Source organism: Porites lutea, chromosome 2 (genome assembly GCF_958299795.1).
Source record: "Porites lutea chromosome 2, jaPorLute2.1, whole genome shotgun sequence".
NCBI lineage: Eukaryota > Metazoa > Cnidaria > Anthozoa > Scleractinia > Poritidae > Porites > Porites lutea.
This window is the reverse complement of record NC_133202.1, coordinates 11,982,578-12,002,265: the sequence shown is the minus strand read 5'-3', so window position 1 is coordinate 12,002,265 and position 19,688 is coordinate 11,982,578. Positions and strand designations below refer to the sequence as shown.

Below are 19,688 nucleotides of genomic sequence, written 5' to 3'. Positions count from 1 at the left end.
AAAGAAGATTCCAAAGCCTGGTGGAGAGAGATGAAACGATTAAGGTGGCCAGAACCTATTTATATGCGCGTTGGTTGTGTTTTTTAATCCCGTTTTTCGGCAGAAACGATTCAACCGATTTCTATGAAGTCCTCAATAAAGTATGGTGGAACTTAGAGAAAATGTTATTTATTTTCTTGTAGGTATAAGAACGTTTGAGATATCCGATATCCTAGGGTTTCGAAGGTATTGATATTTTTTGTAAAACTGTTGTTTGAAACATATGCCGATATCTCAAACGTTGTTATACCTACTTGAAAATAAATAACGTTTTACCTTCGCATCACCTGATTAATCTCTTGACAATGTTTCGCACCCACACGTTGAATTTATTTCATTATATTTTATCACTCCTAAACAAGTTCCTAACGCTGTGTGTGTTCAACTTTAAGAGCGTCTTAAAGATACAACAGAGAGATATGAAGCACTTCATTTGCATTGCACTTATTACAATTACCTACGATGGTGCAAAAAAAAAAACCTTGCCTCGTGCAGGAGAGTCTGAGATCGGAGGGAAGGGGGTCGGAATCTTTCACAATCCCACCGTGCTTTGCTGTCAACATAGTCGGAGAGACTTCTGGGTAAGAGGAAGTTAAATTACTCTTTCGACTGTCAGCCTTTTAAAGCGTAAGTCTGGGTGGCCACTGTTCTTCATTTTCAGTAAACGTGAGTATTATTTCAGAATTTTTTTGCTTCGCTGATTACGACATTGCTAGTGAGAGGCCGCATTTTTTAATATTTCCATGTTCTAGGTTCAAATTTGTTTGGCCACGTAGTGATTTTCTCGTGATTGACATCCACAGGTATACTTTGGCTGAAAAGAATTGTTTTGAAACGATACAGTAACTTAAATAATTTGTGCCGCATTTCACCCTGGTATTCTTAGGCTGTTTTTGCATTGTTTTGTCTGTTCAAGAATCCCTTCAAATCTGTTGGTTTTTCAGGAAAGAGTAGTTTCGTTTGAAGTGGAACTCTCCGTCACAATTCGGATCATCGAAACAGGTGTTAATTTAAGCCCAAAACACTGCTCTTTTATGTAAATTTTGTTCCCACTGAGGCGAATCCCAGAAGTCGAACCAAAGTAGATCACTGATACGCGCCTTGAAAGTTCGAATTATCAGAGTCAAATGTAATTTCATTTTACAGTTACACTCTTTAATGGGGTTATAATAAAGGCTACGAGTCCTTAGCTTCTACTTTCGCAAGATTTAGATAAACTTTCGCGGCTTAGAAGGAGTGAAAATGATCAGAAACGTTTAGCTTATTGGCTCAGTTACGCTGTACACTGTGGGCAGAGCTTTAATTTAGTGTACGAGTCCTCAGTTTCTACGTTCAGTCGTAATAAGTATGATAAGTGATAGGATTATGGTAAAGAGATCTGAAAATATAATGACCCGGTTGTGTTGCAATAAACGCATGGATGCTTGAATTCCGTTTTTAGGAGTCAGTTAAGGTGATCGTATGCAAATTGTCTTCTAGTTTGAAATCACTTCGTTGATTTTGATTGTTGCGAGATTGAAGGAATTTTCACGCGGAATAGAATGTCGTTGAGAGATTTTTCCTTTTAGCTGTAGGAGACAATCGGTGGTTGGTTAAAGATTTTTTTTTAAGCCTAAGTTGCTGTTGAATGATGTGGCAGTGTTTCATGAAAATCGTTTTGAGATTCGGTGTGGCCAGATTGTGTTGGAGGTGGTAACAAACAGCAAAATCTCTCAGTTTGTTTTTTTGTTTTGTTGCGAAGAGCCTCTTTTCTGTCGGCGAACTTAACTTCAGTCAGTATTTCTTGAACGAGCGTTAAAGGGTAGCCTCTCCTTTTTTCAAAGTTTTCTCTAACTGAGTTAGTTCTTAAAAGACGTAATGCTTCTCCTTTTATAAAACTCTTTTTGCAGTTTAAATGGTAGCAAGATGAGAAGTGTGTATATTGAAAAGTTTCGCTGGGCTTGAAATGTGTTTGCAACTCTAAAGAATATTATGAGTTGAAAGGCAAGGTCCTTTGAAAACCTCAGTGTGAAGAAAACTGCAGCGCGTTCAGATGACATTTCACAAGTACACTTTGATTGTGCAGGGTGGAACGTGTTTGCAAAGTCAACAAATTGTAAACTTCTCGTTTCCTTGAAACGTCTCACAGTGAAAAGATGCCATCAATAAATCTCTTCCAGACCAAAGGTTTAGAGGAACTAGCCATTAGCAGTCGTGAGTTCGTAGGTCTTCCATAAAAATAACAGAAAATTTAAGCAACTGCTGTCTTAGTTTCCCAAGCGACGCCTTTTGTTTGTATGAAGTGTCTTTGAATTGTCTTCAAGTACGAGCCGCCAAAGTTCCTTTAAATGGTTTGTGGGAATTGGCAAATTATGCATGCTCATAGTGATTTTCGTAGTGACGGCAAATAACGTCAATCCCCCACATATGTGTAAAAGGAACTCACAGTCGGTGTGCTCGGCAGGTCCTTCGGTTATTTACTATTCCGACCGTTTGAGAAAAGTAAAAGAATTGTTAATTCCGTGCGGCAGCCGATCTTCACTAAAACAACACACGGGCACAAACGGGTAACATACACTGAGTAACACACCAACGCCTCACGGATACACAAGGGTACATACAAGTAACATACGGCCGGACAACGTACGAAAAACATACGGACAACATACGGGTGACATACCGATACATACGGACAACATACGGGTAACGTACGGACAACATAGGGTAACATACGGATACACACGGACAACATACGGACAAATACAGAAAACATACGGGTAACAAACGGACAACATACGGGTAACATACGGATACACACGGACAACATACGGACAAATACAGAAAACATACGGGTAACAAACGGACAACATACGGGTAACATACGGATACATACGGACTACATACGGATATACATACAAGTAACACACGCATACATACGGATACATACGAATAATACGAAGCTGATATACGCGAAAAACCGCCGGAAATCTACCTTTTGCATTAGGGAGATGTGCTTTGTAATTGTTATCGATTGCAAAATGAAACCTGCTGTGAGTACAACCATTGCTGCAGTACATATCAGATCACGTAACTAAGTACCTTGACGACTTTAAGAATTATAACTTTAGATTTTGGGCTGGATCACATATCATGTAAACCTGATCTCCCCCTCACCATCTCCGACGGCAAAGTATTGAAAGTGGTCGTCAACGTGGAAAAAAGGAAGACCAGCGCTATACCTGTCTGTAAATGTATGATTTACTAAAGTTACATTTTGAGAAATTGTTAAAAATTGTTTAAAATGATAATTGTTAAAGAAAAAAAATGAAGAAGGTATTCGTATGTATCCGTTCGAAAAAAGTTCGTATGAACACACGCGATGTTCCTTGGATAACTCAGCACTTGAAAGATTTAATCCGGAAAAGGGAACAGGCTTTCCACAAAAAAGGGGCGGACTCAGTACAATATAAATTGTATAGGAATCAGGTTAACCGAGAAAGAAAGCTTTGCAAAGCCAAAAAAAAAAAAAGCCAAAGCCTAGTGAAGAGAGATGAAACGATTAAGCGGCGGGAAAGTTTGTTCAGCTGATCTCTTTAATCATGTGAAGGTCAAAGAAGTTGAGAAGTTACCTACACTTGAATTTGCGAACTCTATAAATAAAGCATTCCTCGAGCCTCTTGAGGAGTATTGTCCGTCTCGCCTCATCACTTGCCTTGCCCTGGAAAAAGATCTTCCCAAGTTTCTACTTGGAAGCATCCAAGAAAGATGTGTGGAAAATAATATCCTACTCAATCCTTGTAAATTGTGTTGGCCTGACAGGATTCCGAATTGGCTTCTTCGAGAATACGCCGACCTTATAGCTTTTCCTGTATGCAGAATTCTCAATGTATTGTTTGAAGAGCAACGCGTACCTCGACCGTGGAAACTTGCTAATGTGACCTCGCTTCACAGGAACAAACCTCAGAGATCCCATTCAAGGGGGATCTTAGACCCATCTCACTCACACCATGTGTCTCGTCGAAAGTCGCCGAGGAGTTCGTGTCGTGTATAATAACATCAAGCCTGCTGTACTTAATGATCTTGATATGAACCTGTATGGCGCCTTAACGAAGTCGTCTACTACGCTTGCTTTGTTGGATATGCTTCATGATTGGTCTAAGGGCACCGATGGGAAAAGTGCTACTAGAAGAACTGCTTTGTTCGATAAAGCTTTGATTTAATCGACCATAACACCCTTATAATGAAATTATGTATGATAGAGGTGCCAAATAGCATAATTAATTAAATTACCGACTTTCTTTCAAACAGATCTCAGAATCAAACTTGGCAAGGGATGTGTATCTTATTGGGCATCAGTTCCCCCGGGCGTCCTCCAGGGAACCAAATTAGGGCCTTAGCTTTTTCATGTTAATTAATGACCTTGTAGCCGAAAATGTATGTTTATGGAAATATGTAGACGATACGAAAGCGTCTATAATCTCCAAAACGGTTGCGAAGGGGGAGCTTAGCAACGCCCAACGTATTACAGATAGAGTAATAAAACGGTCACCACAAAGTAGAGTCCAGCTGAACGATAGATGTAAAAAAAAATGCGATATTATCTTTCACAAAGTCCCAGCAAGAATTTGAGCCCATTCTCATTAATGTCGATGCTTTAGACATGATAGGAAGTGTCAAGCTATTAGGTTTTGATATTTCCAGTGATTTGCCCTGGAATATCCATATTAATGTAACTATTAAGAAAGCTCCCATGGGATTATATTATTTGCTTCAACTTAAGGGAGCTAAGGTTGCTTGCACTGATTTACGGCTCTTATAGTCTAGTTGTAATAGATCAATTAAAAATTGAAAACTGATGGGTTTAGCAGATGTTTCGCCCTTCTACAGGAACATTTTGGCAAGAAATTCATTCCAAAACTCCCAGTTCATGACGCAACAAAAATGAAAGAGGAAATACTTTGGAATAACCAAATCACAGTTTTGTTAACGGAGGTGTCGAAAATCGATTTTTCATAAGGTCTGGGAAAGCAAAAGTATTCAAAGATTAATCGATAAAAGTTTTAAATCGTTCTTCTGGAAACTAAAATTAAATGAAAATTAAAATTAAAAAGTCGATCTCCCTGTGCATTTCGTTTACATGCCTTGCTTTTATTACTATTGTATGCACCTTGGTTGTATTTACTGTACGCTTCGTTCTTCAGTTTATTAAAAAAAATCACGATTATTTTAGGATTTGTCTGGAAGTTGTTTTCTTGAAACATGAGGTCTTCTGTTAATCAAAACTCGGAGAATGCGAGAAAATGGAAGGGGGCGAACTTTGATAGCATTTTAAAGTTATTTAGTAGGAAATATTTCCACTTAGCAGTTAACATCCTCTTCTGATAAAGGACTATCGCAAAATAGAAATCTTGTTAAAAATATATATTTGTCCATGCAATGTAAACTTTTATATTTTTTTTATCTGTTTCCAGGCTTAGTAATATTATTTGACTATTGTTATCATGGTCATTATTCTTCTTATAATTTTTGTATTAATTAATATATTGTATTTTGTGAAATATCTAAAATAAAAAAATACAGTAATATATAATAAACATACACGTTAATACTAAGACCGTCACTAACACTGGACGAAAAAATGGATTTGCACCAAATTTGCTTATGTGCAGATTTTTTCGTGCAGTGTATGCTACTCACACTGCACTATATATACAATACTTTGACTAAATAATAGTCAAACGCCGCCTGAAATAACCAAACTGCCATTAGTTAAAAGTAGTTGGGGTGATAGCTAAAGTTCCATTAGTGACGACCGACGAGGAGACATTTCCATTTGGTACTTAACATGCTTTTACTCCATAACGGAACACTGCAAATATAATAGCACCCCAAGTTGTTCTCGCTCAATTCGTTTGGCCAACATCTTAACCGCTAGTCACGTTTTACCTCGGTTACTCATGTTTACTCCTACTTATCCACCTTTTTACCCCATTTACCCATATTCAACCTAATTATGCAAACAGGCGCAATGTGGTCATGTTTGTTTTGGTGTTTAACAGTAGTCTACACGCGAAAGTTTTAGTAGGTACAGGATGCCGAGTAGTGCCAACGAAAGGATACTTCCATTTAGATGGATGCCATTGATGCGACAATAAAGTTGGTGATGGTGGTTGTGGTGATGATTATGATGAAGATGATGATGACGATGATGATGATAATGACGACGATGACGATGATGCAGATAATAATGGTGATGTTTATAATGATTATGATGCTGATAGTGATGTTGGTCACGGAGAAGGAGGTACAGTTGTGTGTGTTTTACAATGCAATAGACCTATGTCGTCGATGTATTAAAATTCATACTTGGCACCACTGCTTAGGGAATGATTTATTTTATTTGCTTGAGTCCCATGAGCCTCGGAGCCAAGTATGAATTTGGATATTATTTAAATTGTTCAATTTAATTTAAGTCTGGGACTATTAAAGATTAATTGTCCATGATTAGACTGTACAGGATGCAAAATTTAATTTGACATTATGAGAAAACTTTATAAATAAACTGTTTTTGTAACCACCAGACAATTTACACTTTATCAACAAGGCTCATGTCCACGTCTCTCAGTTATTTCGAGGCTGTAACATTTTGCTTGTTACATTTCGCGTTAAAAATATTGTTTCATTTTGCGTCAAAAAGTTGTTACATTTCGCGTTAAAAAGTTGTTACATTTTGCGTCAAAAGTTGTTACATTTTGGGTTAATGTTACATTTCGCTTCAAAAGTTGTTACATTCCGCGTTAATGTTACATTTTGCGTCAATTGTTACATTTTGGGGCGTAACAATGCCGAGTAGTGCTAACAAAGGTATACTTACATTTAGATGAATCTCACTGGTAAGGTAATTATGATGGTAGTGGCGATGGCGATAATGAAGACGATGACGAAGATGTTGATGACGGATATAATGATGGCGATGACGATGATGCTGGTGATGCTTCTGATAACAGATTTTTATTTGAAGGAAAAGGAAAAGCTACAGGTTTTTGTTTTTACAATATTCAAATAATTCGCATGTCTGATTTACAACTTCAAAGAAAAATACTAATGGACTTGATGATTAATCTATTATGAAAATGTAGTAAGGGGGTGAATATATACATGAACACATATTTATTGTTTTCTCCTCAAAGGGATTTTTCAGGAGCAATCATTGTTTAAGAGCACTAGATTTGACTAATTAACTGCTATAGTAGTTAAGAGAAGTTGTGGTGATAGCTAAAGTTCCATCAGTGGCAAGAGACGAGGGAATATTTGCACTTGACACTTACCATGCTTTTTCTCATAACGGAACACTGCAAATATAATAGCTCTCCCAAGTGGTCCTCGTTCCATTCGTTTGGCCAACATCTACCGCTAGTTATCCATTTACCCATATTTACCTTAATTTACCCGCATTCCACCCCGTTTACCCACGTTTACTCCAAGTTGTCCACATTTCAACCATTTACGTAACTTCAAGTTATCCGCGGTTGACTTACTCCTTTTACCCGTGGTTACCCCTAGTTACTGTTATTACACAGTAAACCATGTCTCATCCCGTTTCCCAACACTTAATTACCCTAAGTTACACCCGTGTCGTTCCGTGTCCCGTTTTTTCACGGTTGCTCCAATTTTGCATATACGTGTCATCCCTTTTACTAATACATTAGCTACATTGGCCACGTTTCACCCCATCTACAACACGTAGTTGTCCACGTTTCAACCGACTTACCCAAATTTGCCTTAATTTACCCGCATTCCAAGCCATGTTTACCCCAAGTTTAACTCACGTTTCACCTCTTTGACTCAATTTTTCTTTTCTCTTTACATTATGCATCCCTCAAATGTATGACATATCATTTGAAAATTGCTTATTTCATCTAATTATCGTTTCCATTTTTACTCAGTCAAGGCACACGCGTACTACCAGTACAAATATCATTGACCAGAATAAGGAGATAAAAAAACCTTATTTTCGTTTTTCCTCCTCTTTTACATAGCATGCATCGAATGAACTGATTATTGAACAACAGGTAATGGAGGTAAAAGTACTGCTCATGTGGTACCAGCGTTGATCAGAGTATGTGGATTCAGTGGCGGATCCAAGGGAGGGGCCCGACCAAAATGAGGCCCAAAGGGCCGAAAAAAATTTTTTTTGAGGCCGGGGTCCCCCCCTTATCTCAGGGTCTGGATGACCGCCCCCCCCCCCCCCCTTATCTGAAGGTCTGGATCCGCCACTGGGATTTTCTGTTTGCCTCAGTGTTTGATTTCATGTAGTGTTATTTCCGTTTTGTCCATCAGAAAATATTTCAACAACAAGTACCAAAGATGATAAGCGAAGTAAGTGGATTCGGTTTATCCAAGTGTTTGTCTATTTCTACCTATGTGTGTATATTTAAACCCTTAATTGGATTGCATAATTTAAGAAATGCCCATTTCAGGTTAAAGTCATTGTGAGTTGGCTTGATTAGATAAATTGATAGAGCGTTGAGTCCAGTCATGGCAAAGGTCAGGATTCGATTCTCCGATGTAGTATGTCCACTGAGTAGACTGCACAACTACGAGTCGCACGATTGTGCCATTTTTAACCGGTTTTGGATATGTGGAGTGACATCATTCATGTTGTAGTACTATTTTCTGACTGCTTTTAAGATTTTAACAGGAACTGAATGTAGGCTTCTCCTTAACAGCAAGCCTCAATAAAAAGAAGCGCAATGTGGTCATCTTTGTTCTGGATTTTTACTGGCAAAAGTTTGAGCCTAGTAAATTAGTAAGTATAGGATGCCCAGTAGAGCTAACGAAAGAATTATACTTCCAATTAGATCAAGGGAGAGATTGGGGCGGAATTGATATTGGTGATGGTGGTGATGGTGGTGATGATGAGGATGATGACGACGATTACTATAATGGAGATAATAATGGTGATGATGATGACGATGCTGATATTAACTTTGGTGATAAAGAAGGAGGTATGTGTTTTACAATTCTCAAGACCAATATCGATATAGAGTTAAATTCATACTTGGCTTCAAGGTTTAGGAGAATGAAACAAAAGAAATCGTCTTGAGGCTTAGCAATCAATGATGCATTTCTTTTGTTTTATTCCCATGAGCTTCGGAGCCAAGGAAGAATTTCGATATTATCTAAATTGTTCAATTCAATTAAGTCTGGGACAAGAGAGGGTAAAGGGGACAGAGAATGCATCCCCCATACACACCCTATTCCATAGGTAATTCGTCTCGAGTTATTTTTAACACCACAGATCTCAAGGGGGATTAGACAACAGAATCACATAGCGCGAATGTGTTCCGCGTGGATGACTCACGCTGAGAGCCACGCGTCCTTCACGAAATGACGCAGAACAAAATGGGGGAAGACGCGGAGAGCGATTTTGCTATTCCTAGCGAGATTTCTGCGAAAGCTGTGTCAGCGAAACGGAAATTAAAAAAGAATCGCCCTTCCTCTCTTGTATAGAGCTAACAGTACAGCAGGGAAATCCTTAACACACTGAATATTCTCTCAGGATCATTTATAATTTACAGTTTGAAGAAAGCAATTTCTGGTTTGATATTTATTCCGTCATTAGTCTTTTATTATTCAACAAAAATAACACCTGGCGTCCTACTTGCCTTATTAGGGACTTTAAGATCCAACAGCGCGACAAGAACGTCGCTTAAAAAGTGAATTTGAGTTTTTTCAGTCTTTATAGCGATTATTCCTACCCCGGCTTACTTTGTCAATTGTAGGCGAACCCTCCTGAAGATGAATTTAGAGGGACCATATTTCTTTACGTCCTCCATAAAACGCGAAATTCGGCAAAAACGGGAAAGAAATGAACAAAAAAGTGAGTTGCACGTGCGAAGTTGTTGTTTTGCTAATTAAACCTATTGTTTTTTTGACGTTCTAGTTGTCGTCCGCGTCGTTGGATCTTAAACTCCCTATTGTACAAACGACCGGTTTCAAAAGACCGGCGAAATTTCTCATTTTATTAAAGCACCGAGGTTACGACAACTTCGAGTTAAACTGATTTCACGGGTTGTCAAAGAGTCCAGCGATTCCTTTTTCCCAGGTGAGCGCCGGCTCATTTCGCTTCAATATTCAGGAATGCTCTCGATCTTTTTACGCTTTCATTGCCTTTCGCCCGACATGTTTTGCACGGCGTTTAGTCATGCGAAACCTCCACGAAACCTCCACGCCTCGCGCGAGGTAACTTTATCCCGATTCTAAAAGTAAATCGAGACGAATTACCTATGGAATAGGGTGTGTATGGGGGATGCCTTCTCTGTCCCCTTTATCCTCTCTTGGTCTGGGACTATTAGATTAATTGTCCATGATAAGACAGCACAGGATACCGAGTAGTGCTAACAAAAGGATACTTACTTTTAGATGAATCTCAGTGGTAAGGCAATTATGATGGTAATGGCGATGTTGATGATGAAGATGATGACGAGGATGACGATGATGGAGATAATGATGGTGATCACGATGATGGTAGTGATGCTTCTGATAACAGATTTTTTGTTAAAAAGGAGGAAAAGCAACAGGTTGGTTTGTTTTTTTGTTTTTTACAATATTCAAATAATTGGCATGTCTGATTTAGAGGCTTTTCAAAAGAAAAATGCTAATAGAACTGATAACTGGGGTTCCACTGCTTTTTAAGGGACAAGACATATAACGAGACAACGAGACAGCTGGAACGAGTCTCGATTTCACTGTTTCGATTGGAGTGCCGAATACGTAATCGAGAGGCCATTTAATCGAGACGATTTTTATCGAGTACTTTACGACACGTTGCCCAGAAACGAGGAGTGATCCCTTAATTCAATGCAACAAATTTAAATGCCAGTACATCGGAGAGACCAAACGCCAACTTAATGAACGATCTGGAGAACATCGTCGATCCATCTTGAACCACCATCAACTCAGCGATCCCACTCCTGTCTCCTTACATTTTAATCAAGCTGGACATTCAATCAACGACGTCATTTTAATCCCACTTGAACTCATACGCAACAACCGTGACCCGGTGAGAAAGCCTAGAGAAGATCATCATTTAATACACAAAGGAAACACATCATCATGTCTAGGAATAAATAGACGTATTGAAGCTCGCTGATATAAGATACTACCTAGTCTCCTACACCAATAACAATCCATTGTTTTTATTGTCATATTTTCAAGCTCTATTTTTAACGAACTTTTAGTTTTATCTTCATTTCTCTTTTAGCTCCTAAAGAAGGTTTGTTTTCAAACCAACATAATGTGCAAATTTGTTTAAATATATATTTTTTGTTTTATTCTTTTGTTTACTTCTTCATCGCCTTACCGTAATGATTAGTTTAACGTTTCGTATCTTTGTATTCCTGAGATAACTGCCTGTGACGGCCTTGAAGGCAACCCCCTCAAACTGTTTACACCAGAGTGGCCTGCATCCCGGCTCCGGGCGAAAAAACTAGTGGCCACGTGTAAATGAATTCAGACAGATACCGTATTTCTTCGAATAAGCGCCCAAACTCGAATCAGTGCCTACCTCGAATAAGTGCGCATCCTAAAGGCAGAAAAACTTAACAAGAGCCTACCCCCAACCCACCCCCTCCACTCCTACTCAAACTCAAATAAATACGGTATATTGGTTCACAACAAGGATAGCCAAAATGGAGGCGATTTTAGTGAGGAAATCAAGAAGTGATATGGTTTCTGCAACATCTTTTAAAAACAACTTGGTATACTTACATGTTTTTGTATCTACGCAGGGCACTCAAGTAGTCTTACAAGGAGTGCTTACAGAAGAGTCAGAAGAAAAACATGCTGAAGTACATGAGCAAGTTGAAAAGTGTGGAGGGCGTGTGAATTTTTAACATATTTTTATATATTTTGAAAACTGTGTTTATTGTATTTGAGAACTACATTTAAAATAGGTACCAAATTATATTTAGTAGTAATAGAGGCTACTAATAGGCCTAACCAATCACAGCGCAGCAAAAATTTTCTCGACCAATCAGAATCAAGCATACAGCCCATGTGACCAAAGTGACGTCAAAGCTCCCAAATATGGGCATAAAAATCACGTGACCCCCCACAAGTGGTGGATCCACATACTTGGCATAGTTTTAAAGGACCGCGTAAAACCTGGGTACGAATGGGACGCTCAAAACAAAGCCCCAGTCCCCTCGCATTCCCCCGGAAGTCAATAAAAAACACACACACTGTATAGAGGTCCACATCATGGTTTAATACAAATCTCGACAGTGCCCTAAATGACATCCGGGACGTGTGTGAGGTCCTAGTGACATCACGCCCATTGTTTACAAATCTAATAGAAGATCCAATTCGTCCCCAATCCTCTCGTAGCCATAGGGATAGCTGGATCGAGTAGACACATCAATGACACGCTTGTCAAACACCAACCCATACTGCTTCACGCGCGGAACCACTTGAATGTGTTTCTTTTCCAAATCCCGTGTGAAATGATAGGGGTTGACAATGTTCAAATTTCGGCGAGTGTCCTGAGGCGAGTTTAATTCCGAGAGAATGTTCTCTTTCATGGTATGAAAATTGAGAATGGCCGACCCCCGGACGTTCAACGTGAAACCGCGGACCTTGCACACCACTTTACCTCCACGGCTCGTGTACCCATAATTCTTGGCGCCCCCCGAAACAAACTCGGTGATGACATCCCCATCCAATTCATCCGTCATGTCCCCGAGAAAATCCCCAGTGGTAATGCTGGGTTGACCAGGACGCCACTTGTACACGACACTGTCGGTATCATAGTAGAGGACTTGTTGTTGCAGGATGTCCAGGGACTCATAGAGTTTGAGCCGAGCATGGCACGTGGTGAACGCCGCCACAAAGATATTGGTTTTGGTGCCTTTGACAGCATTGTCTTCGACACTGGTGTAGACGGCTTCCAAAATGTCGTCGGTACAGAGGCGGAGCGTACTGATATCGAGGGCTGCATCGGAAACGAGGCTGAACAAATGGGCGGGGTTTTGAACGGTGACGGTGGTGGGTTTGTTGATCCGCTCGCCGAATTTGCCCCAGAAACTGTTCAGCATGAGTTTGGCGGTGGCCTTACGACCAGGGTTTTTGGCAATGCTGGCAATGTCCAGTCGGATCCCCTCCCGTTCCTGGTAGCGATGAATGTATTCGCGTTTTTGTTCGAGGGTCTGGCACCAACTGGGCCACCCCGCGGATTCTTGTTTGAGTTTGAGCCAGGTATTGACGTACTCAGCGAAAAGACCTGTTTGGCGTTGCTCAGGGGGAAAATGCCAGACTTCATGGATTTTGATCAGGGTGTACCCCTTTTCCACCGCTTTGACCAATTCGGGCGTGCACCAGGTCCCACGTAGTGTACGATCTGCATCCGAATGAGGGCAATACTGGGTTCGGGTCAACATGGGTTGGGCTTGCTCTGTCTGGACACAGGCACGGCAGAGAGGAAACGTGAGCTTTTGGCCACAGCGTACAGGCAAGACGGGGTGGAATAGACCAGCCGGGGGTAGAATATCCACCGTCGCCACACCAAAATAGGACGCCAGGGACTGGTCAGTGGGTTGGGTGATGATCTTGGGATGACCGATTGGGTAGGGACAGTTCTTATTCACCCATGGGTACAGGGAAGTCACATCCACATAGCGTATCTCTTCATTCTCCCCAGCCACGGCATGCAACGCCACGGCGCCGGTGCGTCCCCCAAAAAAGGCGTCACGGGGTTCCAAGGGTGCGACCAGATCGAATGACGTCAGGAAACGTTGGACGGCTTCATCGGTATCCACCAGTTTGTCCCATTCACACTCCCACATTTCAATCACCGTATAGCCGGCTCGGAGCAGGGCCATGCGTTTAGAGAGCGTGGCTTGATAGAGTTCCTCCACGGTTCGATCTGGTGTGGCATAATGTTTGGCGTTCCTCATGGGATAACAAGTGGGACAACCGTGATACAGACACCCATGAAATTCATAGACGGTGCGGGTCAGAAAATCATAGCCATCGACAAAATAACTGTTCACGAGGGTCCGGACAAACTGCTCGCCCCCATTCCGGACATGTCGAATACCATCGGCACTGGCTCCCTCTTTAGGAAGAAGGTGTTCTTGGTAATACAGCCATTGTAGGGCCTTGAGGGATTGATTGACTTGGGCGCCTCGCCAGCCCCTGAGCGGTTCGACAGCGATGGTGTCGGGGGTCAAATGGTGCTTGCGCCAATAGAGATTGCAGGCACTGGCGATGGTGATGCATTTGGCCATGGGATTGAAACCAGCCTGCTGTTCAAATTCTTGCTGAAAGGCTTCACACCCCGCTTTCAACAGCGCCACATCCGATTTGCAGTACTCGATCATGTCTTGCCGGAAATCAAAACGCACGTTACGACGGACTTGCTCCGCATGCCAACGCATCAGTTCGTCTTTCTTTTTGGCCATCATACCCTCGGGATCGTAAAATTCCAAATCAGGGATGCGGCCCACATACTGTTGATGATCCGGGGTATTAAACAAATGCGGAAAGAAGCCCTTCTTTAATTCGGTCAAATTGAAGGTGCTGGGAAACGAGGCCAATGGCATGGGCAGGAAACACAACGAGTCAATGAATTTGAGGGGTCCACTCCTGAAGGACAACACTTTAGCGCCCACGGTCAATTGATCCACCACCTCGCGTTGTTGCTGGTACAGTTCATGCAAAATAAACATACCATCAAAGCCTTTCAAATTGTGAAACACCACAAGAATCTCCCGTTCACTCTCGCTGTCTGGAATGTCCGTGAGATCATCCAAATCATGCAAAAATTGTTGGGCACAGTCTTCTCCGTCCAACACATGAATGGTCGTTTCTTCACTGGACGAATAACATAACAAATTGGCCACAAACACACCTTCCGCATTCTGCATGGCTTCAAAATCGGCGTAAACAAACAGGGGAGAGGGTGGCGCCACCATGCTACCTCCCCCCTCCTCTGTGGGTTCTTCTTCTTCCTCATTCTCGACCACGGGTTGAATGTAACACTTATGGTATTGAATAGACACCCATTCGTGACACACAGGACATTTAGCGTACCCGCACTGGTGACGTTGGTTAGGGAGAACATTGTACTGGGCCTGGCACTTGAGACAGGTTTTGATGGATTGACATTGCCGGCTTTCCACATGATGACGTTTGCATTGCTCACCGTAAAATTTGCGATGACAGAAGGGGCAATAGTCCGTAGGGCGGGTACCACGCACATACTCTGGACAGTCAAATCGACCACACGCTTTGCAGCGTCTTCCTTGACATCTGTGATGAGTCCGATCGTTGGTGTTGAACCCCCGTTCACAGTCCAGGCAATAATACGACCGGTTGACAAACGCCGGAAAGGACGTGCAACCATCAAAATGATCATCGGATTTCAATAAACGAATCGGATGAGGCGCGTCAGGGCCTTTGAAGATGAGAAAAAACGGTTTCATCCGGGTCATCACCAAGAGTTGATATTGAGACCCCAAGGCTTGCTGAAATTGACGCAGTTCGGGTAAACCACAGGGACCCTCAGCCACCCCTGCTTGCTGATGGAGGGCCTGGGCTTGACGTGACTGCACAGGACGTCCCCGTTTGAGATTGTCCCAGTCGCGAAACCCGTCCACGCCTTGATCTTTATGGCAGTGGGCACGCATGGTGACAATCGCGCGAGCACAGCATAGGGCATCTCTGTTTCGAATGGTGATAATACATTTTTTTTTCTTATTTTCTCGATCCAGGCATTGTCGACCAGGATTGCGTTCTTTATGTCGACCAGACCCTGGACCAGGCATGGAGACAAACACCACATCGACTTGGAATCCGTGGTCGGGGTTGAAGGCTTCATTGCTGTTCAACTTGCCGGCCAAGGTCGCTAACATTTCATCCAAACGGGCAGTGCGTTGTAAAAACTCCCCCACGGTAAAATTGGCGGTTTGGTAAGCATGGGTGAATCCATGCGCTGTAATAGCAAAATTCACAAAATGATGGGCAGGTCGCTGCTCACGGCCCAGTTCTGTTTCAATGGCTTGATGGAGTGCTTCGGTCAACGCCAACCCAATATTGTCCCCAGGCACAGGATCCCGCAATTGCCGTAATTGCGCATTGAATTGCGCCCGTTCCACCACATCACGCCAGCGGCGTCGTCGACCGATGGGTTGCATAGTGAATTGAAAGAGAGGGCCACGGGCAGCAGCCCCTCCCAACTGTTCCCACCGATCATAGGCGCGGTCCAATAGAGCATCCCCTTCGTCATCGTCACTGAATGGATACGCCTCCGCCATGACAGCGGCAACAATTTGAATTTTCCCGCGCTGGCTGTTGACTTTTATAGACCGTCTCACGTGATCTCGCCTGCGCTGGGATTGGTGGACCCAGCTCAGGTGAGAGTCAGGTGAGGGGGTTTGATGGACAGGAAGAAGATTGAGGGGGGTCCCCCCCATGGGTACAGACTCCTTCCATCGCCTCTGGGCCTGGACCGAGATCGATGATTGGCGGAGAATCCCTTAGATAAAGTCTGTCCATCAGAACAGACGTCAGTTGCGTTCGAGAAATGCCTAACAAAAATCCGGAAGAGAAGAAACGATTGAAGCACGAGTGGTATGTGAGAAACAGAGAGCGATTGTTACAGCAGAAACGGGAAAAGCGGGCGGCCCAGAAAAAGGTGAAACCCCCTAAACCGCCTAAACCCGCGCCGACCCCCGAACAGGAAGCGCGAGCCCGTGAACTCAACCGACTGGCCTGTCTGCGCTACCGCACCAAAAACGCGGCCTATGTACGCTTGCTGAACAGGGACTACTACCACAAACACCGCGAGCAGATTGTGCAACAGCAACGGGACCGTCGTGCCAGGGATCGACAAATCAAAGAGAGTCCCTTTCGAAAATTACGAGCGTTGGCGGACGTGTGTTCTTCCCGTTTACTGGAATTAAATTATGGATACGCCAGTATCGAGCCGAAAAAAGCGGGACCCCGAGGCCAACAAACGGTCCCAAAAACTGTATCGGAAACGTCAGTATGCATCCGTGAACGGGATCGAGAAAGTAAAGGCCCTCCATCGTCGACGCTACCACCAGCACATGGCAAACTTGAAAGCCAAAGGGGAGTACGAGGCCTTTAAAGCCAAAAAACTAGAATATGGGATGAAACGCTATTATGCCATGTCGGAGGAAAAGCGGAGTGAAGTAAAACGCCGGAACGCCCAAGCCCAGAAAAACTGGATGGCCAAAATGAAGGAGGAAGGAACCTTCGAAGCCTACAAAGAACGCGTGAATGAGCGGCGGCGACAACTCCGGGCCGAAAAACAACAAGCCTTGGGGGAAGAGGGGTGGAGAGCGTTACAGAAAGAAAAATATCGGAAGCGGATGGAGACTACACAAAACCAACGCTTGGCCGAACATTTGGAACGTCCCTTTCCCCTCCCGTGGTGGCCGTTAGACTGGTCCGACTCCGAGCCTGACGAGGACCCTGTGCAATCATCCCGTTCCAATGCCTTACAACAGTTACAACAATACTTGTAAGAACAAATGTGAGTTTTATTAAACCATGTGATTTAAATCAATCCATCGTGTGATAACTGTGTTCCACTTAATTACATGCCCAATCTCAGTTTGGTTTTCATAATGCGTCTCACAATCCGCTCCGTCAGGGTTTTACTACCAGGGAGTTGATCAATCTTGGCAATCATCTTGCGATCTGCCACCCATTTATCTTTCAACGTCTTGGCTTTATCATAGTCCATGTCATGCACTTTCGCAATCCTATCTAACCGGTTGATGCCGGGATCCCCACGGGCCAACCGTTTTTCAAATGAGTGCCAGGGCCCATATACTGATAACCGGGCCAATGAAATTCAATGCCCGTCTTGTTGAGGAGGTTTTGCACATCAAATAATTTGCCCCCACGTTGCGATCGTCGTGGGCGTCGCCTCGATCGGGCACGGGAGGTAGCTGTCCCACGACGTCTCCGTCCCATCACGGGGTTTTCCACGATTTCCAATCCAAGGCTTTCTTGGCGAACCCAGCAGCTTTCTTTTTGGCGATACTGGCGGCTTTCTTTTTGGCAGAGTCCGTCGTGCGTTTGCGAATATCACGCGTGACTGATTTCGTGATCGAATCCGCCCGTTCTTTAGGGGTTTGCCAGGGTGCTGTACCGTGCGTGTCTGAAAAAGGCAACTCGTGCGCCAACTCCGCGCTGCTCACTTGGGGTGTAAACTTGAGTTTCTTTTTAGCACTCGGGGTGATGTTCGGTTTAGGCGGGACAGGTGGTTTTCTGGGCCCAGCTGGCGTGGAGCCTTGTTTTATACCTTTGGTGGCTTTGACCAATTGCGTGAACCACGCTTGCATCGGCCCCGCTTCAAAATCATCATCCTCACCAGGCGTGGCAGCCCCTGCAGCACTCACACCTCCCGCGGGCGCTCCAAAGGGTTGACGCACTTTTTTGGTCCAATGGCGTAACTGACGGCTCACGGCTTTGAGTTGCGGTCGTTTCCAGGCATCTGGGACCTCACTGGTCAGGAGCACATGTTGTCTGGCCGCCAAATCCGCGGCTTTACTCAAGCGAGTGTCTTCCACCAATTCTTGTTTGTACTTTTCTTTTAATTGTAAAAAAGCCGTGGCGTTGTCCACCGTGGTGCTCACCATCTCGGGTTCCATGGTGCAACTGAGGTGTCTCCTTTAGCGCATGCAACGTTTATAACATCGGTAGAGTTCCGGCCAGAGAGCGCCGCCGGTTTGAGCCATCATGATAGCGCGCCGTCGTTTCACTGAATGCGCGGGTTTGGCCATCGCGCGTAAACTTTGGGCATGCGGTTTCAGCAGCGTGATAGTCTGTCGAGAACGGGGCACCGTGCCACGGAGCGTGTTCATCACTAATTCACTGATGGCATTGATCTGATCCGCATTGGCCATCCGTAACAATTCTTGTCGTTTATGTTGATTGGCTTCTTGTAAGACACTTTTCAAGAACGGGGCTTGACGTTCCATGCGCCACGCCATGCTGAAGGTTCAGGAATTGCCACGACCCCGCTCTATTTATGGTAAATTGGGCCCCACATGAACGACACAGTTCCCCATGATAATGCCGTTGCATATGACGTCGACATCGTTGACACAATACGGCCTCCATCTCCTCCGTCCACTCTAACGTCAACGTGATGGCCTTGCGAGGGGGTCTAGTCCGGTCGACGAAGACGGATCCTGGGTTTGTATTTTCGGAGCCACAAAGGCGAGAGAGCCATTGCCAACAACGGTAGCCTACCTCCGCGTTGCAAACCACGTCGACGGCGTCGTTTTCGGGGGACATAACGGTGTCGGCGTCCATTGGGTCCACGGACCATCCTCCAATAATGTCTGGGTCCCTACCCAACGTGTCTTTTATAGCTTTCTCAGTGTTTTAAACCCGCCCCACCCCGTTCGACCTAACATCCGCTGAACCCGTCGTTGAAGAAAGGCCTGTTGCTTGGCACTGATCTTGCCCACTTTTTTCTTTTTCTTTTTTTTCAAAGCGATGGCTGCCCCGACGGCAATAGGGAGGAGGAGAGGGAGAATACCCCCTCGTTGCTGTCGGCGTCGTCTACCACAAGGCATGATAAATCCCTAGTCTGTCCATCGCCTCTTGTCTTTTATACTTTTTTCACA

General features: G+C 43.6%; 1 long non-coding RNA gene across 1 annotated transcript; it reads left to right on the top strand.

The window, feature by feature from the left end:
- Window positions 1-8,885: 8,885 nt before the first annotated feature.
- On the top strand, window positions 8,886-11,985 carry LOC140926627 (uncharacterized). Its single transcript, XR_012164453.1, has 3 exons — window positions 8,886-9,026; window positions 10,444-10,601; window positions 11,811-11,985. It is a non-coding gene; the product is annotated as an uncharacterized lncRNA (long non-coding RNA).
- The last annotated feature ends 7,703 nt before the right edge of the window (window positions 11,986-19,688 follow it).